This window comes from Oncorhynchus tshawytscha, unplaced genomic scaffold, assembly GCF_018296145.1.
Source record: "Oncorhynchus tshawytscha isolate Ot180627B unplaced genomic scaffold, Otsh_v2.0 Un_contig_6452_pilon_pilon, whole genome shotgun sequence".
Lineage (NCBI taxonomy): Eukaryota > Metazoa > Chordata > Actinopteri > Salmoniformes > Salmonidae > Oncorhynchus > Oncorhynchus tshawytscha.
In genome coordinates, this window is record NW_024609467.1 from 97,742 (window position 1) to 122,295 (window position 24,554).

At 42.3% G+C, this 24,554-nt stretch overlaps 1 protein-coding gene across 1 annotated transcript in view; it reads left to right on the plus strand.

The window, feature by feature from the left end:
- Positions 1-1,296: 1,296 nt before the first annotated feature.
- The window catches only part of LOC112235449 (speckle-type POZ protein-like A), a 58,097-nt gene continuing 34,839 nt past the window's right edge, over positions 1,297-24,554 (plus strand). The window contains exon 1 of the mRNA XM_024403907.2: positions 1,297-1,599. The gene's annotated coding sequence lies outside the window, so the exon portion shown is untranslated. The remainder of the gene's footprint in view (positions 1,600-24,554) is intronic.

Sequence of the window (24,554 nt, forward strand, 5' to 3'; positions counted from 1 at the left end):
AAGTTTTCACTATTACGCTAGCTCAATCTCGCTTACTCACAGAGCTATGGCTAATTTAGGCTCAAAATTTCCACCCAGTTCAGCCTGGTGGTTGACACACCTACCTATGCACCTACCCCCTCCCTTGCTAGCTCACTCTTTGCTGTGAAAGATGAGGTAGTTTGTGTTTATTTATTTAACTAGCCAAATCAGTGACAGCCTACCCCAGCCAAACCCATTGTGATACGGCCTGGAGTCGAACCTGGTTCTGTAGTGACCCCTCTAACACTGATATGCATTGCCTTAGACCGCTGCACCACTCGGGAGCCTGAAGTAGACTGCGGCAAATAGTTTCCTCCGTTGCAAAAATACTGAATCTTAGGAGTCAAGCTTGACGCCCAGAAATGCAAGTCGACCGCAAAGGAGTTGAGGAATCGATTATTTTGGAGTCGACTCCTCAACACAACCTAAAGCACACCGATGCCGCATTTTATATCACTGCATGATAAAACTGGGGGGGACAAAAATGAAATTTCAGAATATGGTTGGGATGGTTATGTCCCCCATTCCCAATGAAAGTTGTGCCCCTCAGTACAATGCAGTTGCAGCCATCAGACTGTTAAACAGCTACCACTAACATTGAGTGGCTGCTGCCAACACACTGACTCAACTCCAGCCACTTTAATAATGGGAATTGATGGGAAATGATGTAAAATATATCACTAGCCACTTTAAACAATGCTACCTAATATAATGTTTACATACCCTACATTATTCATCTCATATGTATACGTATATACTGTACTCTATATCATCTACTGCATCCTTATGTAATACATGTATCACTAGCCACTTTTAACTATGCCACTTTGTTTACATACTCATCTCATATGTATATACTGCACTCAATACCATCTACTGTATCTTGCCTATGCCGCTCTGTACCATCACTCATTCATATATCTTTATGTACATATTCTTTATCCCCTTACACTTGTGTCTATAAGGTAGTAGTTTTGGAATTGTTAGTTAGATTACTTGTTGGTTATTACTGCATTGTCGGAACTAGAAGCACAAGCATTTCGCTACACTCGCACTAACATCTGCTTACCATGTGTATGTGACAAATAAAATTTGATTTGATTTGAAGTATATACATTAGTAGTGCAGTAAGGTGACAGAACTATTGCGTTGGTCAGGTAGACAAAACTGACTTCAGTGTGTAAAGAATATGAATAAATGTTAATAAGTGTGTGGTAGGGTGCAGGAGTCAGCCCAGGGTTCAGCTGTTGGGGCAGTCTTGTGGCTTGGGGTAGAGACTGGGTTTGAGACAGGTGGTCCGAGACTTGATGTTGACCTGGGCGTAAGGAAAGCGGCAAATAGCAAGCGGGAGGACATTTTTTTGTTATCTGGGAAGCTGCTTACTAATCTGCCTCCACCTACCTAGTAAAGTAGCCTATGATGTTAGACTCTGAAAAACATATACGTTTTTACATAGCACTGAGCCTGAGAATGGTTACAACGCAGTTTTCCATTGTTTAGCTAGTTAAATAACTGATGGTGGAAATGAACGGCTGAGATACGATTCGTTGCCTTTTAGTGGAAGCATGGAAATGAAAGGTTCGTAGTTAAACATATTTTTCCATTTCCCGTAGCTAGCTAGCTACCAGTACTATGTTTTCCCCTCAAAGAATAAACATGTCGTTGGACGCCGATGTATTTCTAAAACAATATGCGGAAACATGCCTTGTAGCTCATTTCAATCATTACTTTTTTTTAGCATCTCGAACCAACTTGTACGATGATAGTTGGCAACACCAGTGGGTTTAAAAATATATATATTACGGTGAGGGGCCTTTTGTTTCTAAACGGTGCTTGATATTGACCATTGATTTTAGCTATCGCAAGCTAACTTGGTTAACCAGGCCTGGTCAAGCAGAGCAACCTTGTTAGCTAGCTAGAGTTTCCATTTAGTTATCCATGAGTTATACCATCATGGTATTGTTACTAGTTATTTAACTAATTAACTGGTTTACTATCTTTCTACCTAGCAAGGCAGAATACAGCTTCACCAGCTAGCTAACAGCCCGTATCAATAGCCTTTTAACTTGTTATTGAGGACACTGGCTAGTTAGCTATTTTGAATCTCGTTGGTTAACTTCAAAACCAGTTAACGTTGTTAGTCAACAAAAACATCAGAACCGAATCTGGGCCAAACCAAGGACATCTTCTGGCTCATTGTGTCAAATTAATCGTAGACGGACAGACAATACCTCGTTCTTCACAGTTGATATTTCACTACTGATAAAAACAAAACAAGACCAGTCGCTGTCTGGCTAGCAATGCTCCTCGACTAGCTAGCTAACATTAGCTAGTTTTGCCTGAAATATGTGGCATTATATATAGTAAAATGAGTCACATCAAATTACATTAATAAAGCCCCCCAAAAATAGTTACATGTGGGATGCCTGATGATCAAGGTAAACATGAATCATTTTGAGAACTAACTTCAGCTAGTTAGCTAGCTCAAGAGTATCAGACTAGCTGTGCCATTTGACAGTAAGTCAAAGCTACATCACCATAAACAAAATGCTAACATACATGGAATAGAATTAACTTATTCTGACAATGTCTGTTGGCTATTATCTGGGCATTGCTTGATCTGTGGCCATATCAGGTCAGTCCTGCTATTTGAAAGACACTTCAGTTCAGGGTCAGACAGCGACGGGTTTTGTAACCTTTATTTAACAAGACAAGTCAGTTAAGAACAAATTATTATTTACAATGACGGTCTACCCTGGCCAAACCCGGATGACGCTGGGGCCAATTGTGCACAGCTCTATGGGACTCCCAATCACTCCGGTTGTGATACAGCCTGGAATCGAACCAGTTCCTTAGACCGCTTGGGAGCCCATTAGTTTTATATCAAACTAATTGTTGATTGGTTCCAACAAATGTCTGAATGTTCTGTCCTCAGAGTGGGGCCCCCAGACTGGACCATGAAGCAGTCAGTGATGAACTAGGTCCTAGGGAAGACTGAATCATTCCTATTAATTAGATCATCCTGCCAGAGAGGTGCACACATAGGATACCATAAATAGCATGACAAGGGGATCCCTGCCAAGGCAGCAGCTACTCTTCCTGGGGTTTATTATGGATCCCCATTAGTTCCTGTCAAGGCAGCAGCTACTCTTCCTGGGGTTTATTATGGATCCCCATTAGTTCCTGCCAAGGTAGCAGCTACTCTTCCTGGGATTTATTATGGATTCCCATTAGCTGCTACTCTTCCTGGGGTTCATTATGGATCCCCATTAGCAGCTACTCTTTCTGGGGTTTATTATGGATCCCCATTAGTACCTGTCAAGGCAGCAGCTACTCTTCCTGGTGTTTATTATGGATTCCCATTAGCTGCTACTCTTCCTGGGGTCCAAACATGTTAAAATACTTACATTACATACAAAACAAAGGATAAAACAGTACATCATATACAATTATTACATTACTACATATCTACAATACAAACTGTTTGATACCACCATACAACAATATCACAATGTGTGCATATGCATGTACTTTTGTGTCTCTTCACACTCCCCGTTGTTCCATAAGGTGTATTTTATGTTTTTATTTGATCTGATTCTACTGCTTCCATCAGTTACCTGATGTGGAATAGAGTTCCATGTAGTCATGGCTCTATGTAGTACTGTGCGCCTCCCATAGTCTATTCTGGACTTGGGGACTTTGAAGAGACCTCTGGTGACATGTCTTGTGGGGTATGCGTGGGTGTATTTTAAACAGACAGCTTGGTACATTCAGCTTGCAAAAACAAGTAATGATGAAGTCAATCTCTCTTCAACTTTGAGCCAGGAGAGATTGACATGCATGTCATTAATGTTAGCTCTCCCTGTACTTTTAAGGGCCAGCCATGCTGCACTGTTCTGAGCCAATTGCAATTTTCCCAAGTCCCTCTTTGTGGCACTTGACCACACAACTGAACAGTAGTCCAGGTGCGACCAAACTAGGGCCTGTAGGACCTGCCTTGTTGATAGTGTTGTTAAGAAGGTAGAAACTAGGGCCTGTAGGACCTGCCTTGTTGATAATGTTGTTAAGAAGGTAGAAACTAGGGCCTGTAGGACCTGCCTTGTTGATAATGTTGTTAAGAAGGTAGAAACTAGGGCCTGTAGGACCTGCCTTGTTGATAATGTTGTTAAGAAGGTAGAAACTAGGGCCTGTAGGACCTGCCTTGTTGATAATGTTGTTAAGAAGGTAGAAACTAGGGACTGTAGGACCTGCCTTGTTGATAATGTTGTTAAGAAGGTAGAAACTAGGGCCTGTAGAACCTGCCTTGTTGATAATGTTGTTAAGAAGACAGAGCAGCGCTTTATTATAGACAGACTTCTCCCCATCTTAGCTACTGTTGTATCAACATGTTTTGACCATGACAGTTTACAATCCAGGGTTACTCCAAGCAGTTATGTCACCTCAACTTGCTCAATTTCCACATTATTCATTACAAGATACAGTTGAGGTTTAGGGTTTAGTGAATGATTTTTCCCAAATACAATGCTTTTAGTTTTGGAAATATTTAGGACTAACTTATTCCTTGCTACCTATTCTGAAACTAACTGCAGCTCTTTAAGTGTTGCAGTCATTTCAGTTGCTTTAGTAGCTACGTGTATAGTGTTGAGTCATCTGCATACACAGACACACTGGCTACTCGTTAGTAAAGATTGAAAAAAGTAAGGGGCCAGGTCTGATTTCTTAACAACTTATCCTCATTTTAGATCTGTAGTTCACAATTTCTTTGCAATGTTAGCAAATATGTCACTATGCATTTATCCAGTTATTCACATTAATGTGTATTTGTATTACTGTCTCACTCTAAATTAAAATAGTATGTACTGGCAAATAAGGAACAGAAGTTAGAAAGTAACAGGTGCAATAGTCTAGCAGAATCAGTGTTGTCTTCCAGGCATATCTAGAGTGGTGGCAGGTCTGTTGAGACAGACCATGAAACAACTAGCTAGATGCTGAGGAGACAGGCCAAGAAACAACTAGCTAGATGCTGAGGAGACAGGCCATGAAACAACTAGCTAGATGCTAAGGAGTCAGGCAATGAAACAACTTGCTAGATGCTAAGGAGACAGGCAATGAAACAACTAGCTAGATGCTGAGGAGACAGGCAATGAAACAACTAGCTAGATGCTGAGGAGACAGGCCATGAAACAACTAGCTAGATGCTGAGGAGACAGGCCATGAAACAACTTGCTAGATGCTGAGGAGACAGGCAATGAAACAACTAGCTAGATGCTGAGGAGACAGGCCATGAAACAACTAGCTAGATGCTGAGGAGACAGGCCATGAAACAACTTGCTAGATGCTAAGGAGACAGGCCATGAAACAACTAGCTAGATGCTAAGGAGACAGGCCATGAAACAACTAGCTAGATGTTAAGGACAAGTTGTGACAGGCCATGAAACAACTAGCTAGATGCTAAGGAGTCAGGCAATGAAACAACTTGCTAGATGCTAAGGAGGCAGGCAATGAAACAACTAGCTAGATGCTGAGGAGACAGGCAATGAAACAACTAGCTAGATGCTAAGGAGACAGGCCATGAAACAACTTGCTAGATGCTAAGGAGGCAGGCCATGAAACAACTAGCTAGATGCTGAGGAGACAGGCGATGAAACAACTAGCTAGATGCTAAGGAGGCAGGCCATGAAACAATTAGCTAGATGCTAAGGAAGCAGGCAATGAAACAACTAGCTAGATGCGAAGGAGACAGGCCATGAAACAACTAGCTAGATGCTAAGGAGACAGGCCATGAAACAACTAGCTAGATGCTAAGGAGAAGTTGAGACAGGCCATGAAACAACTAGCTAGATGCTAAGGAGTCAGGCAATGAAACAACTTGCTAGATGCTAAGGAGGCAGGCAATGAAACAACTAGCTAGATGCTGAGGAGACAGGCAATGAAACAACTAGCTAGATGCTAAGGAGTCAGGCAATGAAACAACTTGCTAGATGCTAAGGAGGCAGGCAATGAAACAACTAGCTAGATGCTGAGGAGACAGGCAATGAAACAACTAGCTAGATGCGAAGGAGTCAGGCTATGAAACAATTAGCTAGATGCTAAGGAGACAGGCCATGAAACAACTAGCTAGATGCTAAGGAGGCAGGTCATGAAACAACTAGCTAGATGCTGAGGAGACAGGCGATGAAACAACTAGCTAGATGCTAAGGAGGCAGGCCATGAAACAATTAGCTAGATGCTAAGGAAGCAGGCAATGAAACAACTAGCTAGATGCGAAGGAGTCAGGCTATGAAACAATTAGCTAGATGCTAAGGAGACAGGCCATGAAACAACTAGCTAGATGCTAAGGAGAAGTTGAGACAGGCCATGAAACAACTAGCTAGATGCTAAGGAGTCAGGCAATGAAACAACTTGCTAGATGCTAAGGAGGCAGGCCATGAAACAACTAGCTAGATGCTAAGGAGTCAGGCTATGAAACAATTAGCTAGATGCTAAGGAGTCAGGCAATGAAACAACTAGTTAGATGCTAAGGAGACAGGCCATGAAACAACTAGCTAGATGCTAAGGAGACAGGCCATGAAACAACTAGCTAGATTCTAGGGAGACAAGCAATGAAACAACTAGCTTGATGCTAAGGAGACATGCCATGAAACAACTAGCTAGATGCCAAGGAGAAAGTCGAGACAGGCCATGAAACAACCACCTAGATTCTAGGGAGACAGGCCATGAAACAACTAGCTAGATGCTAAGGAGACAGGCCATGAAACAATTAGCTAGATGCTGAGGAGAAGTTGAGACAGGCCATGAAACAACTAGCTAGATTCTAAGGAGCAAGTTGAGACAGGCCATGAAACAACTAGCTAGATGCTAAGGAGACAGGCAATGAAACAACTAGCTAGATTCTAAGGAGACAGGCCATGAAACAACTAGCTAGATGCTAAGGAAGCAGGCAATGAAACAACTAGCTAGATGCGAAGGAGTCAGGCTATGAAACAATTAGCTAGATGCTAAGGAGACAGGCCATGAAACAACTAGCTAGATGCTAAGGAGCCAGGCCATGAAACAACTAGCTAGATTCTAAGGAGACAGGCCATGAAACAACTAGCTAGATGCTAAGGAAGCAGGCAATGAAACAACTAGCTAGATGCGAAGGAGTCAGGCTATGAAACAATTAGCTAGATGCTAAGGAGACAGGCCATGAAACAACTAGCTAGATGCTAAGGAGCCAGGCCATGAAACAACTAGCTAGATTCTAAGGAGACAGGCCATGAAACAACTAGCTAGATGCTAAGGAAGCAGGCAATGAAACAACTAGCTAGATGCGAAGGAGTCAGGCTATGAAACAATTAGCTAGATGCTAAGGAGACAGGCCATGAAACAACTAGCTAGATGCTAAGGAGAAGTTGAGACAGGCCATGAAACAACTAGCTAGATGCTAAGGAGTCAGGCAATGAAACAACTTGCTAGATGCTAAGGAGGCAGGCCATGAAACAACTAGCTAGATGCTAAGGAGTCAGGCTATGAAACAATTAGCTAGATGCTAAGGAGTCAGGCAATGAAACAACTAGTTAGATGCTAAGGAGACAGGCCATGAAACAACTAGCTAGATGCTAAGGAGACAGGCCATGAAACAACTAGCTAGATTCTAGGGAGACAAGCAATGAAACAACTAGCTTGATGCTAAGGAGACATGCCATGAAACAACTAGCTAGATGCCAAGGAGAAAGTCGAGACAGGCCATGAAACAACCACCTAGATTCTAGGGAGACAGGCCATGAAACAACTAGCTAGATGCTAAGGAGACAGGCCATGAAACAATTAGCTAGATGCTGAGGAGAAAGTTGAGACAGGCCATGAAACAACTAGCTAGATTCTAAGGAGCAAGTTGAGACAGGCCATGAAACAACTAGCTAGATGCTAAGGAGACAGGCAATGAAACAACTAGCTAGATGCTAAGGAGAAAGTTGAGACAGACCATGAAACAACTAGCTAGATGCTAAGGAGCCAGGCCATGAAACAACTAGCTAGATTCTAAGGAGACAGGCCATGAAACAACTAGCTAGATGCTAAGGAGCCAGGCCATGAAACAACTAGCTAGATTCTAAGGAGGCAGGCCATGAAACAACTAGCTAGATGCCAAGGAGAAAGTTGAGACAGGCCATGAAACAACTAGCTCGATGCTAAGGAGACAGGCCATGAAACAACTAGCTAGATGCTGAGGAGACAGTTGAGATTAGGGTTGCATCCCAATATTAACTCCTTTCACCCAAAGTGTGCATTCGTTCACTACTTTCCACATCTGAAAGAATTGGATTGAAGGCATGGACTAGTGGGAGTTTGCAGTGGTTGCACAGCCTTTCCTCTACAGGGAGCCATGTTTTCAATGCTGTGCTCACTGAGCCTGTACTTTGTTTAGGTTTTGTTCAGTAACCATGGTCAAATAGTTTGCCACGGTGTACTGTCAATTTAGGGCCAGATAGCACTGCATTTTGCTTTGTGCTTGTGTTTCCCAATAAGTAATATTTTTTTGTTGTTGACTATGTTGTAATTTGGTTTATTCTGATTGATTGGATGTTCTGATCCTGAGTCTTCTGTGTGTTAGTAGAACAGGCTTGTGAACTCAGCCCCAGGACCAGCTGGATGAGAGGATTCTTTACTTTGCTCAGCTCTTGGCATTGCAGGACTTGGTAATGATATGAGAGGGGGTCACTGTATTTTAGATGTTTCCAAAACTGAATTGCTTTTTTTTTTGAGTCTTTATTATTAGTGGATATTGGCCTAATTGTTTGTAGTTTTCCTCTGGACATGTAGGATAATCTCATAGAGCTCTGCATGCAAGGTTTCAATGGGGTGTTTTAGTCTTGTTTTAGAAGGTATTAATAGGTATTTGAATTTGTGTTTTCATGGTGTAGATTGCCCTGCGTGCTTTCTTGCTTTTTTTGGTTCTGAATGTACGTTTATAGAGTTTTAAAGTCTCACAGTACTGAAGGTGTAATTCACCATTATTTGGGTCTCTGCTTTTGGTTGGATGGTGTTCTGTTTTTTTTGGTTACAGGTTGCTTTCTGTTATTCTTCTGTGCTGTTTTGGGCCCATCTGTGTGAATTTCTGATGCTGTACAGCTTACTGGGCTGTGAATGTGTGGTTGTGTCCATGTCTGTTCTTTTGAGGAACAATGTAATTTAGCTGTGATCAGACAGTGTTAGTGGCTTCATGGTGAATGAGCTGAGAGAGAAAGGGTCAATGTATGTAATCTACTGTACTGTGGCCAAGAGGTGAGCAATAGGTGAACAGTCTGGAGGTGGTGTAGCTGGGGGGCTGCTCCTTCAGCTCAGTAACCCATACCTCTTAACAGAGCCAGCCTGTCTCTCAGCAGTCTGGAGGTGGTGTAGCTGGGGGGCTGCTCCTTTAGCTCAGTAACCCATACCTCTAACAGAGCCAGCCTGTCTCTCAGCAGTCTGGAGGTGGTGTAGCTGGGGGCTGCTCCTTCAGCTCAGTAACCCATACCTCTAACAGAGCCAGCCTGTCTCTCAGCAGTCTGGAGGTGGTGTAGCTGGGGGGCTGCTCCTTTAGCTCAGTAACTCATACCTCTAACAGAGCCAGCCTGTCTCTCAGCAGTCTGGAGGTGGTGTAGCTGGGGGGCTGCTCCTTTAGCTCAGTAACTCATACCTCTAACAGAGCCAGCCTGTCTCTCAGCAGGTTGATGGTAGTGTGTTCTTGGCTCTGGTGGTTGTAGGCAGGCAGGGGGGAGGATAGTCCTGCTGTTGGGGTGCCTGGGGTGAGGGGAGAGGTCGGGGTGCTGTCCTTGTCCTTTTTGGTTTCCTCCATCTATCCCAGGGTGGGGAAGTCCTGCACAAAAGAGCTGAGTGCAGCCCCACTGCCCTGGACCATGACAGTGCCATTCTGATACATGTTTACTGTCAGAAACCTGTTTTCCTGGTCCTTATCGCTGTCCTCAAACATGTGGATTTGCCTTCCCTTGCAGAGGCCTTTCTTTGTGGTATAGCTGAAATGCCTGGTTACAGCTGTATGCCAGGCAGTAGTGTTGTCTGTGTAAAATAACAGGTTTGTAACAGTCCTGTTTTGTGAGCAGTTGGCAAACAAAGTTTCTGGCTTCTCCCTCTGAATTCTGTGTTTAAAATGGATTCTTCCCTTCTCTGATTTGATTTCTGATGGAATTTGTTTTTAAAAGGGGGGAAAGTCTCAGTTTCTGCTGCTGCTGCCTGTGGCCATGTTGCTATGGTTACCAGCAGTAAACAGTTGGAGCTAGACGCTAAACTAGCTGCCAGATTTGATTTGGCTAGCTAGCACGATGAAGATTGACAGAGAGTGAGTTAAAAGACCAATATTTTTCTCCTGGGTTGATCTTCGGTTGTACAGTTTGATTAACTATATATATTTTGCGAATTTAATCTTGTTAACCAGAAATTTATAACATGGAAGGAGATGTTCTTCTGCATGACTTCTCTTTGTCTGTCTCTCTCAATTCAATTCAAAGGGCTTTATTGGCATGGGAAACGTGTTAACATTGCCAAAGCAAGTGAGGTAGATAATATACAAAAGTGAAATAAACAATAAAAATTAACAGTAAACATTACACTCACTGAAGTTTCAAAAGAATAAAGACATTACAAGTGTTGTAACGATGTACAAATGCTTATAGTACAAAAGGGAAAATAAATAAGCATAAATATGTGTTGTATTTGCAATGGTGTTTGTTCTTCACTGGTTGCCCTTTTCTTGTGGCAACAGGTCACAAATCTTGCTGCAGTGATGGCACACTGGAATTTCACCCAGTAGATATGAGAGTTTATCAAAATCGGGTTTGTTTTCAAATTCTTTGTGGGTCTGTGTAATTTGAGTGAAACATAATATGTTCATACATTGGGCAGGAGTTTAAGTGCAGCTCAGTTTCCACCTAATTTTGTGGGCATTGAGCACATAGCCTGTCTTCTCTTGAGTGCCATGTCTGTCTACGGCGGACTTTCTCAATATCAAGGCTATGGTCACTGAGTCTGTACATAGTGAAAGCTTTCCTTAAGTTTGGGTCAGTCACAGTGGTCAGGTTTTCTGACACTGTGTACTCTCTGTTTAGGGCCAAATAGCATTATAGCCTGCTCTGTTTTTTTTGTCATTTCCTTCCAATGTGTCAAGTAATTGGTGAAAATCTGTCGTTCTGCCCCTGAACGAGGCAGTTAATCCACCGTTCCTAGGCCGTCATTGAAAATAAGAACGTGTTCTTAACTGACTTAACTAGTTAAATAAAGGTATTAAAAAAAATATATATATATATATATTTTAAATCGGCATATCGGCGCCCAAAAATACCGATTTCCGATTGTTATGAAAACTTGAAATTGGCCCAAATTAATCTGCCATTACGATTAATCGGTCAACCTCTAATAACAACAATGTATACGATATACATTGTAATAAAATAATAAAGTATAACAAATAATAAAATAAAATGGTAGTTAATAATAATAATAATAAAAAATGGTAACAGTCAATAGTAGAAATATAATATATAAAAAGCTAAACATGGAAAATGAAACTCTGTCATCCTCACCATTACATAAGTACTAAAACTACCATCATCATTACTACTACTACCACCACCATCACTAAACTGCTATCATTACCATCACCCCTACTACCCATACCACTACTATTTGTCACATACACATGGTTAGCAGATGTTAATGTGAGTATAGCGAAATGCTTGTGCTTCTAGTTCCGACCATGCAGTAATATCTAACAAGTAATCGAACAATTTCACAACAACTACCTTATACACACAAGTGTAAAGGAATGAATAAGAATATGTACATATAAATATGGATGAGCAATGGCCGAACGGCATAGACATGGTGCAGTAGATGGTATAGAGTACAGTATATACATATGAGATGAGTAATGTAGGGTATGTAAACATTATATAAAGTGCCATTGTTTAACTTGTTATGGCTGCAATCCCTATATCGGGATAAGTGTCATCAACAACCGCTGAATAGCATAGCGCTACATTCAATAAATATTACTACAAATATTTATATTCATGAAATCACAAGTGCAATATAGGAAAACACAGCTTAGCCTTTTGTTAATCCACCTGTCGTGTCAGATTAAAGCTATTTAGTCTGTCTGGGAGCAAGACATCAGGGTCCGCGACAGCGCTGGTTTTCTTTTTTGCAGTCCATGATTGACTGTAGACCCTGCCACATACCTCTCATGTCTGAGCCGTTGAATTGCGACTACTTTGTCTCTATACTGATGCTTAGCTTGTTTGATTGCCTTGTGGAGGGAATAGCTACACTGTTTGTATTCGGTCATGTTTCTGGTCGCCTTGCCCTGATTAAAAGCAGTGGTTTGAGCAGTGCCATCAATCCACTGTTTCTGGTTGGGGAGGGTTTTAATAGTCGCCGTGGGCACAACACCACCGATACACTTGCTAATAAACTCGCTCACCGAATCAGCGTATACAACAATGTTGTTGTTCGACGCTATCCGGAACATATCCCAGTCCACGTGATCGAAGCAATCTTGAAGCGTGGAATCAGATTGGTCGGACCAGCGTTGAACAGACCTGAGAATGGGCATTTCCTGTTTCAGTTTCTGTCTTTAGGCTGGGAGCAACAAAATGGAGTCGTGGTTAGATTTACCGAATGGAGGGCGGGGGAGGGCTCTGTATGCATCGTGGAAGTTAGAGTAACAATGATCCAGAATCAAAATACTGCATAGTTTCCTAAGTTTCCTGGTCGCACATTCGATATGCTGATTCAAATTTAGGGAGCCTTGTTTTCAGATTAGCCTTGTTAAAATCCCCAGCTACAATAATTGCAGCCTCAGGATATGTGGTGGGGGTAGATAATGTGGTCGGCATTTGATTGTAATGAATTCTTGGTGAACACAAGGATTTGAGTTCCTGTATGTTGTTATGATCACACCATTACGCATTAATCATAAGGCATACACCCCCGCCCTTCTTCTTACCAGAGAGATGTTTGCTTCTGCCTCCGCGATGCGTGAAGAAACCAGGTGGCTGTACCTGACTTCCGGCGCCGACAGAGATTGCCACATCGCTTTGCGTTCTTAGGAAACTATGCAGTATTTAGATTTTTTTATGTATTATTTCTTACACTATTACCCCAGGAAATCTTAAGTCTTATTACATAGGAGCCATTGCTCCTTCGCCCATGAGTATTTTTAGTTTTTCCTCTGGGTTTAATAAGTTAAAATGTGGAATAAATGTATTTATTTCTGTGAATAATGAATCTCTTGGTGAGGAATATTTCTCAGAGTAAAGGAGAAAGTGTATCTCTGTTTCTATCTCCCCTGTTCGGCAGTGACCACATACACGCTCCTCTTTGGGGAGCCATGTCTTTTTATGTCTGCCGGTTTCTATTGCCAATTGGTGGTCACTCAGCCTGTACATGGTAAGGATCTGTATGTGCTTCGTATCTCTGACAGAGTAGAGCTAATCAGCCAATTCATATTCTCTGTTTAGTGCCAAATAGCAATTTAGTCGGCTTTGGGATTTTGTGTCATCTTTCCAATATTTTTCTGCATTTTCATTACCACTGGAAAGGGTCCCAATTCTGCCCTACATGCATTAGTTGGTGTATTTCTTTGGACTTCTTTAGAATTTTCCAACAGAATTCTGCATATAGGGCTTCAATTGGATGTTTGTCCCACATTTTAAAGTCCAGTTTATTGAATGGCCCCCAAACCTCACTTCCTTTGAGGTAGTGAGGTAGGATTACACTCTCAAATATTTTGATCCAAATTCCAAATGGTTTGTTGATTTTTTATAATTTCATACAATGCTCTGCAGGCTTTTTCTTCAGTGCATTGACTGGGCTCCAGAGTGGTGCAGCGGTCTAAGGCACTGCATCTCAGTGCTAGAGGCGTCACTACAGACACCCTGGTTGCAATCCATGCTGTATCACAACCGGTCGTGATTGGGAGTCCCATAGGGTGGTGCACAATTGGCCCAGCGTCGTCCGGGTTTGGCCGGTGTAGGCCGTCATTGTAAATAAGAATTTGTTCTTAACTGACTTGCCTGGTTAAATAAAGGTTAATTTATTTATTTTTTAAATCACTGCCATATTAAAGTTGCCCCATGCACATATGGTCAGACTAAGGAATGAGTCATTTTTTTGTGTGTTCGGTAATGGTGTTGTTCAGGGTGAATTTATATTTGTGTTTCTGATGTTTTCTGGAAAATAATTTTCTGCCAGGGCCCAGTTATGGCAATATTGCTGAATGTTAAGGTTCTGTTGAAGACCTTTGGTTGGTGATATAAGAACCAAATCTTCAGCATATAGCAGGTATTTTACCTCTCTACCTCAAATAGTTCAGTCCTGGGGCTGAAATTGGTCCAACATGTCTGCTAAGTCATTGACATAAATGTTAAAAAGGTTTGGACTCAAACTGCAGCCTTGTCTCACACCTTGGTTGGGGAGAAAGCCAAATTGACATTTCTTTCTTGAAGAAAGGTTTGAAGTCTTGAATTCAAAATGCTTCAGAAAACCTTTCCCAGGTGGCTGTTTACGCAAATTCCCCTGTAATTGTTGGGTCTGATTTGTCTCCACTTTTGTGGATAAAAAAGTAGATAGGGGAGATGTCTGGTTCCAGGCATCAGTAAAGCAGCCAGAAGTTAGTACCATGTTGAACAATTTAAGCACAGCATTTTGCAACTCAGGTGTGCAGTTTTTCAGCATTTCATTTCTGATGTTATCTAGACCACAAGCCTTTGGTTTTATAGATTTGAGCTTTTAATTTAGTTCCTGTTGGGTTATTGGGTAATCTAATGGAGTTTGGTTTATAATGACTAATTCAAGGATGTTCAATATTTCTTGAATTTCTAATTGGTTATGTTGTAAGTCTTTTTGTGGGATGTTTTTGTATAGATTATCAAAATGTGTTTTCCAAATTAATGTATTTCAGTGTATGTTTATACTGTTTCAGAGTTTCACAGTATTCATAGCGTAGTTCTGGGTTGTTTTGCTGCCTATGTTTTTCATTTGACATTTGTCTTAGGTGTTTTCTAATTGTTTTACATTCGTTATCAAACCATTTTTTTCTTATTTTTTCTTTTTTTTACTGATGCATTTCTCTGGTTTTCTCAAATTTGCTTTTGATGCTGCTTTTTGGAATATGCAATTGATGTTTTGAGTAGCCGAATTGACACCTTCTTTATTGTTTTGGTATTGTGACTTATTGAAGAACTGTATAGAGTTCATCATTTAATTTGAGTTCAATGTTTCAATGAATCTCTTTGCACTGTTTGGAGCCCATCTGTACAATTGGTTTATGTAGAGTTTATTGGGCTGTTTTTTAATGAGTATTGCTGGTTAATTTCTTCAGAAACACGATCTGACTGTGATCTGACAATGGTGTCTGTGGTCGGACAGTAAATGCACTAATGGAGGAGGGGTCGATGTCAGTGGTGGCATAATCTGAGCAGTAAGTAAACTGACATAAGGAGTCCCCTCGGATTCTACCATTAAGCATGTACAGGCGTAAGGCTCGATAGAGATGCACTAACTCCTTCCTGTTTTTGTTCAGTATTTGGTCAGGATTGTTTCTCTTATTTACAATAGGGCTACTGTACACGGAGGGGTGTTCAAATATGTGGTGGTTACCTCCCTCATCAGTGTAGTCAGGCTCAGAACCTGTTCTTGCAGGTTCAAATCAACACAAAGAAGCACTTTACCTTCTGCCTGAAATTGATTGATTTCTGTAAGGAGATTGTCGTCAAACTGATCATCGTAATATGATGAATCTGAAGGAGGAGCATAAGCTGCACATTTGTATACATTATTGTTACAATAGATTGTACCTTTTTGTTAAGTTTTAGTCCAGTCCTGCTTATGCCAAATGATGATTCCACCTGAGTCCTGGCCCCGTTTAACATTTTTATTTTTGATTGATGGCAGTAAACTTTCCTTATAGCCTGAGGGACACTGAGTAGCAATGTCTCCAACATTGTTGTAAAAAATGTGTGAATAGTTGAAGTATGAAAAGGAAAATAAACAGATAGAGGTTGTATTTACAATGTGCTCTGCTGGTTGCCTTTTCTCATAGCAACTGGACACATCTTGCTGCGGTGATGGCACACTGCTATTTCACCTATTTCACCTAACAGATATGATAGTTGATCAATATTTGACTTGTTTTCAAATTCTTTGTGGGTTTGTGCTATTTGTGGGAAATACAGGGCATTCGGAAAGTATTCAGACCCCTTCCCTTTTTCCACATTTTGTTACGTTACCTTATTCTAAAATTGATCAAATAATTTTTTGCCTCATCAATCTACACACACTACACCATAATGACAAAGTGAAAACAGGTGTTTGCAAATGTGTATATAAAATAAAAAGGACGTTATTTACATTAGTATTCAGATCCTTTGCTAATAGACTCGAAATTGAGCTCAGGCTGTAGGGAGGTAGTCAAAGACCTGGCAGTGTGGTGCCAGGACAGCAACCTCTCCCTCAATGTGAGCAAGACAAAGGAGCTGATCGTAGACTACAGGAAAGGAGGGCCAAACAGTCCCCCATTAACATCAAGGAGGCTGTAGTTGAGTGCACTGTATGTGTCTCTAATGTGGTCATACAATTGAAGGAGGTTTTCAGATTCACATTGGGTGTTTAATAGTTACATGTTCATGGTTGCAGGCGTGATTGCAGTGTACAGTGAAAATCTTAGGTTTCGAGCTCCAAGATGCATGACTAGTGAAATAAAATGAGATTTTAGAAATAGATAGAGCACGATATACATAACACCTGTAGTAGTGATGAATAAATACACTATATAAATCATAACAACTGTAACACTATATACAGTTGAAGTCGGAAGTTTACATACACCTTAGCCAAATACATTTCAACGCCGTTTTTCACAATTCCTGACATAATCCTAGTAAAAATTCCCTGTCTTAGGTCAGTTAGGATCACCACTTTCATTTTAAGAATGAGAAATGTCAGAATAATAGTAGAGGGAATGATTTATGTCAGCTTTTATTTATTTGATCACATTCCCAGTGGGTCAGAAGTTTACATACATTCAATTAGTATTTGGTAGCATTGCCTTTAAATAGTTTAACTTGACTCAAACATTTCAGGTTGCCTTTCACAAGTCCCACAATAAGTTGGGTGAATTTTGGCTCATTCCTCCTGACAGAGCTGGTGTAACTGAGTCAGGTTTGTAGGCTTCCTTGCTCGCACACACTTTTTCAGTTATGCCCACACATTTTCTATAGGATTGAGGTCAGGGCTTTGTGATAGCCACTCCAATACTTTGACTTTGTTGTCCTTAAGCCATTTTATCACAACTTTGGAAGTATGCTTGGGGTCATTGTCCATTTGGAAGACCCATTTGCGACCAAGCTTTAAGTTCCTGACTGATGTCTTGATGTTGCTTCAATATATCCATGTAATTTTCCTCCTCATGATAACATCTATTTTGTAAGGTGCACCACTCCCTCCTGCAGCAAAGCACCCCCACAACATGATGCTGCCACCCCCGTGCTTCACGGTTGGGATGGTGTTCTTCAGCTTGCAAGCCTCCACCTTTTCCTCAACATAACGATGGTCGTTATGGCCGAACAGTTCTATTTTTGTTTCATCAGACCAGTGGACATTTCTACAAAAAGTATGATCTTTGTCTCCATGTGCAGTTGCAAACCGTAGTCTGGCTTTTTTATGGCGGTTTTGGAGCAGTGGCTTCTTCCTTGCTGAGTGGCCTTTCAGGTTATATCGATATAGGACTCGTTTTACTGTGGATATATATACTTTTGTACCAGTTTCCTCCAGCATCTTCACAAGGTCCTTTCCTGTTGTTCTGGGATTCATTTTCACTTTTTGCACCAAAGTACATTCATCTTTAGGAGACAGAACGAAGTCTCCCTACTGAGCGGTATGACGGCTGTGTGATCATATGGTGTTTATACTTGTGTACTATTGTTTGTACAGATGAATGTGGTACCTTCAGGCGTTTGGACATTTCTCCCGAGGATGACCCAGACTTGTGGAGGTCTACGATTTTTTTTCTGAGGTCTTGGCTGATTTCTTTTGATTTTCCCATGTCAAGGAAGTTTGAGTTTGAAGGTAGGCCTTGAAATGCATCCACAGGTACACCTCCAATTGACTCAAATTATGTCAGTTAGCCTATCAGAAGCTTCTAAAGCCATGACATCATTTTCTGGAATTTTCCAAGCTGTTTAAAGGCACAGTCAACTTAGTGTATGTAAACTTCTGACCTACTGGAATTGTGAATTTTAAGTGAAATAATCTGTCTGTAAACAATTGTTGGAAAAATGACTTGTGTAATGCACAAAGTAGATGTCCTAACCGACTTGCAAAAATTGTAGTTTGTAAACAAGAAATGTGTGGCTTAGTTGAAAAACGAGTTTTAATGACTCGAGCAGCAGGAGAAATAATGACCATAGGGGAGCAGCAGGAGAAATAATGACCATAGGGGAGCAGCAGGAGGAATAATGACCATAGGGGGAGCAAATAAAATTTTATTTGTCACATACACATGGTTAGCAGATGTTAATGCGAGTGTAGCGAAATGCTTGTGCTTCTAGTTCCGACAATGCAGTAATAACCAACAAGTAATCTAACTAACAATTCCAAAACTACTGTCTTATACACACAAGTGTAAGGGGATAAAGAATATGTACATAAAGATATATGAATGAGTGATGGTACAGAGCGGCATAGGCAAGATACAGTAGATGGTATCGAGTACAGTATATACATATGAGATGAGTATGTAAACAAAGTGGCATAGTTAAAGTGGCTAGTGATACATGTATTACATAAAGATGCAGTAGATGATTAGATGATATAGAGTACAGTATATACGTATACATATGAGATGAATAATGTAGGGTATGTAAACATTATATTAGGTAGCATTGTTTAAAGTGGCTAGTGATATATTTTACATCATTTCCCATCAATTCCCATTATTAAAGTGGAGTTGAGTCAGTGTGTTGGCAGCAGCCACTCAATGTTAGTGGTGGCTGTTTAACAGTCTGATGGCCTTGAGATAGAAGCTGTTTTTCAGTCTCTCGGTCCCAGCTTTGATGCACCTGTACTGACCTCGCCTTCTGGATGATAGCGGGGTGAACAGGCAGTGGCTCGGGTGGTTGTTGTCCTTGATGATCTTTATGGCCTTCCTGTAACATCGGGTGGTGTAGGTGTCCTGGAGGGCAGGTAGTTGGTGATGCGTTGTGCAGACCTCACTACCCTCTGGAGAGCCTTACGGTTGTGGGCGGAGCAGTTGCCGTACCAGGCGGTGATACAGCCCGCCAGGATGCTCTTGATTGTGCATCTGTAGAAGTTTGTGAGTGCTTTTGGTGACAAGCCGAATTTCGGTTGAAGAGGCGATGCTGCGCCTTCTTCACGATGCTGTCTGTGTGGGTGGACCAATTCAGTTTGTCTGTGATGTGTATGCCGAGGAACTTAAAACTTGCTACCCTCTCCACTACTGTTCCATCGATGTGGATAGGGGGGTGTTCCCTCGGCTGTTTCCTGAAGTCCACAATCATCTCCTTAGTTTTGTTGACGTTGAGTGTGAGGTTATTTTCCTGACACCACACTCCGAGGGCCCTCACCTCCTCCCTGTAGGCCGTCTCATCGTTGTTGGTAATCAAGCCTACCACTGTTGTGTCGTCCGCAAACTTGATGATTGAGTTGGAGGCGTGCGTGGCCACGCAGTACAGGAGAGGGCTCAGAATGCACCCTTGTGGGGCCCCAGTGTTGAGAATCAGCGGGGTGGAGATGTTGTTGCCTACCCTCACCACCTGGGGGCGGCCCGTCAGGAAGTCCAGTACCCAGTTGCACAGGGCGGGGGTCAAGACCCAGGGTCTCGAGCTTGATGACGAGCTTGGAGGGTACTATGGTGTTAAATGCCGAGCTGTAGTCGATGAACAGCATTCTCACATAGGTATTCCTCTTGTCCAGATGGGTTAGGGCAGTGTGCAGTGTGGTTGAGATTGCATCGTCTGTGGACCTATTTGGGCGGTAAGCAAATTGGAGTGGGTCTAGGGTGTCAGGTAGGGTGGAGGTGATATGGTCCTTGACTAGTCTCTCAAAGCACTTCATGATGACGGAAATGAGTGCTACGGGGCGGTAGTCGTTTAGCTCAGTTACCTTAGATTTCTTGGGAACAGTAACAATGGTGGCCCTCTTGAAGCATGTGGGAACAGCAGACTGGGATAGGGATTGATTGAATATGTCCGTAAACACACCAGCCAGCTGGTCTGCGCATGCTCTGAGGGCGCGGCTGGGGATGCCGTCTGGGCCTGCAGCGTTGCGAGGGTTAACACGTTTACATGTTTTACTCACCTCGGCTGCAGTGAAGGAGAGGCCGCATGTTTTGGTTGCAGGCCGTGTCAGTGGCACTGTATTGTCCTCAAAGCGGGCAAAAAAGTTATTTAGTCTGCCTGGGAGCAAGACATCCTAGTCTGTGACGGGGCTGGTTTTTGTTTTTGTAATCTGTGATTGACTGTAGACCCTGCCACATACCTCTTATGTCTGAGCCGTTGAATTGAGAATCTACTTTGTCTCTATACTGACGCTTAGCTTGTTTGATTGCCTTGCGGAGGGAATAGCTACACTGTTTGTATTCGGTCATGTTACCGGTCACCTTGACCTGATTAAAAGCAGTGGTTCGCGCTTTCAGTTTCACGCGAATGCTGCCATCAATCCACGGTTTCTGGTTTGGGAATGTTTTAATCGTTGCTATGGGAACGACATCTTCAACGCACGTTCTAATGAACTCGCACACCGAATCAGTGTATTCGTCAATGTTGTTGTCTGACGCAATACGAAACATATCCCAGTCCACGTGATGGAAGCAATCTTGGAGTGTGGAATCAGATTGGTCGGACCAGCGTTGAACAGACCTCAGCGTGGGAGCTTCTTGTTTTAGTTTCTGTCTGTAGGCAGGGATCAACAAAATGGAGTTGTGGTCAGCTTTTCCGAAAGGAGGGCGGGGCAGGGCCTTATATGCGTTGCGGAAGTTAGAATAGCAGTGATCCAAGGTTTTGCCAGCCCTGTTTGCGCAATCGATATGCTGATACAATTTAGGGAGTCTTGTTTTCAGATTAGCCTTGTTAAAATCCCCAGCTACAATGAATGCAGCCTCAGGATGTATGGATTCCAGTTTGCAAAGAGTCAAATAAAGTTTGTTTAGAGCCATCGATGTCTCTGCTTGGGGGGGAATATATATGGCTGTGATTATAATCGAAGATAATTCCCTTGGTAGATAATGCGGTTGACATTTGATTGTGAGGAATTCTAAATCAGGTGAACAGAAGGACTTGAGTTCCTGTATGCTTTTGTGACCACACCACGTCTCGTTAGCCATAAGGCATATGCCCCCGCCCCTCTTCTTACCAGAAAGATGTTTGTTTCTGTCGGCGCGATGCGTGGAGAAACCAGCTGGCTGCACGGACTCCGATAGCGTCTCTCCAGTGAGCCATGTTTCCGTGAAGCAAAGAACGTTGCAGTCTCTGATGTCCCTCTGGAATGCTACCCTTGCTCGGATTTCATCAACCTTGTTGTCAAGAGACTGGACATTGGCGAGAAGTATACTGGGGAGTGGTGCACGATGTGCCCGTCTCCGGAGTCTGACCAGAAGTCCACTACGTTTCCCTCTTTTACAAAGTCGTTTTTTTGGGTCGCCGGCTGGGATCCATTCCGTTGTCCTGGGTGAAAGGCAGAACACAGGATCCGCTTCGCGAAAGTCATATTCTTGGTCGTACTGATGGTGAGTTGACGCTGCTCTTATATTCAGTAGTTCTTCTCGACTGTATGTAATGAAACCTAAGATGACCTGGGGTACTAATGTAAGAAATAACACATAAAAAACAAAAAACTGCATAGTTTCCTAGGAACGCGAAGCGAGGCGGCCATCTCTGTCGGCGCCGGAAGTAGGAGAAATAATGACCATAGGGGAGCAGCAGGAGAAATAATGACCATAGGGGAGCAGCAGGAGAAATTATGACAGCAGCATTGAGTGAAATAAAACAAAAAAGGAATAATATACATATTAACAGCAACACTGATGAATGTCGTTGGGGCAGAATAAAGTCTGTTGGGGTGGGGGCAGAGTAAAGTCTGTTGGGGGGTGTCCATAGGAGAGGGGGGCGGCAGGAGAAATAATGTCCATTGGGGGAGTAGCAGGTCAGCTAAGTAAGAGTTGTGGGGGTGGGGGGTGGGGGTCAATTTGGTTGTCTGTATATTTTACCCTTTTGTTTATTATACCATCAACACCACAGGCCTTTTGGGGTTGGAGGATTTGTATTTTGTGCTCCAGTAAATTAAATTGGAGATTCTAGTGGCTTCTGGTAGTCTTTAATAGCTGATTCTAAGCTTTTTACGGGTGTGTCTTTCTTTGTTCAAGAGCCAAAAAGTTTGTATAAGTGGTTCATCCGTACATCTTCATTTTGACTGTTCCAATTTTCCCAGAAGTGGTTAGATTCTATGGATTCTTCAATTACTTTGAGCTTTTTTTTCTGTAGTGTATTTCTGTATTGTTTTAGTGATTCACCATAGTGAAGGTATAGGCTCAGGTTTTCTGGGTCTCTATGCTTTTGGTTGGATAGTTTTCTCAATTTCTTTCTTAGGTTTTTGCATTCTTCAATAAACCATTTCTCATAGTTTTAAGTTGTCTTAAACAGTCCCACTCCGCTCAGAAAGAGAGACACAGCTGCATTTGAGCTCTCACCCTTTCTCAACATGTTTTTTTTGACAAAAGGATAGATTTGGAGTTGGATAAACTTGGATTTTTCAGCAGGGACATATGCAGGATGCTACCCTCCACAGCATGGCCTTTCGCTCCAGATCAAAACTCATAACCTACAACTCATATTTGACCCAAATTAACCGGAGAGATTATAGCTTCCTTTTTCCAAGCTACACCGACGGTGCTTTAGCTAACAAATAGCAGAGACCAAAGGACACCATCCAACCTGGAACTGAGCTGCCAGGCTTGAAAGGACAGACCAGATACAACTTTCATTAGCACCGAGGTGTGAAGTAAAAGGTGTCGAGTGGCAGGAGTCTTTGACGCGCCCTCCTGTTTAAGACCATTCACTGGCATTTTCTACAAGAAATCTGCCTCCAGAAATATAAGCTTCCCCCAAGTGGGTGTGACACCTACTCCCATTACCTGCTACACTGCTGCTTGGATTCCACCTGGCGATTTGTTCACTGTCTGCCCTGGCCTGTCTCCCACTGTCTGGTACAGGTACGCCCACCACACTTCCCCCTTTCTCCCGAGCTTTCGCTCACCTCTAGCACACACACCTGTTGGGGTGAGTGACTCTGAACTTACAATGGCTAGCCCCAAGTCGTTATATATCAAAAACATTTATTTTGCTATTTGCCTCATGACTCCTGCATGCTTTGTTGACTATGAATTTTCTGTACCCAACCGTGAGACAGACTATGTTTGTTCCCACAATCGGGACTCTGACTCTCTATTGGTTACACAGACTTTTGGCCTCCCATCCTATTCTAACCACCTCTCACCGGCTTTGTATTCATGTTACCTGATGAAATTGCTGTACAACATAATCTTTTTGCCATCTGATGCACATTCAGATGTCATAAATCAACACCGCAGAGCTATCCCTGTCCTCTGCCGTGCCTTGATTATATTACTCTTGATGATATCTGGAAATGTGCATGTACACCCTGGCCCATCTACTTTTGCTAGCCCCAATTCTGACTTGTGCTCTGATATCTGCTTCACTGATTTCTGCTCTCGTAAAAGCCTGGGTTTTTTGCAAGTTAACACTAGAAGCTTATTACCTAAAATGGATCAGTTGAAAGTGTGGGTTCACAGTTCCAATCCAGATTTGGGTCATTACTGACACGTGGTTAAGGAAGAGTGTTTTGAATACTGATGTTAACCTTTCTGGTTATTACCTTTTTTGGCAAGACAGATCTTCCAAAGGTGGGGGAGTACCCCCACCACACGAGTGGCAATCTTTACCAGTGCTCAGTTGTCTCCACCAAGTCTGTCCCCAAACAATTTGATTTGCTGGTTTCAAGCATTAAACTTTTAAATAGCTCTTTGTTGACTGTTGCTGGGTACAATCGTCCTTCATCAGCACTGGGCTGTACCCTACCTGCCCTAAGCGCTCTCCTGGCCCCTTACACAGAGTATGAATTTGTCCTGCTAGGTGACCTAAACTGAGACATGCTTAAACCACCTGACCAAGTTCTAAAGCAATGGGACTCCCTAAGTTTTTCTCAGGTTATTACCAATCCCACAAGGTATGACTCCAAACACCCAGAAAAGGCTACTCTCCTGAATGTTGTCCTCACAAATAATCCTGACAGGTATCAGTCTGGTGTTTTCTGTAATGACCTTAGTGATCACTGTTTTACAGCCTGTGTTCGTAATGGCTGCTCAGTGAAACAACCTGTTCTGATTTGTCATAGACGCTTGCTAAAAACCTTTTAACTGGCCTCCTATAAAATGGTATAGAATCAGCTTGATCCCCTCTGTCGAA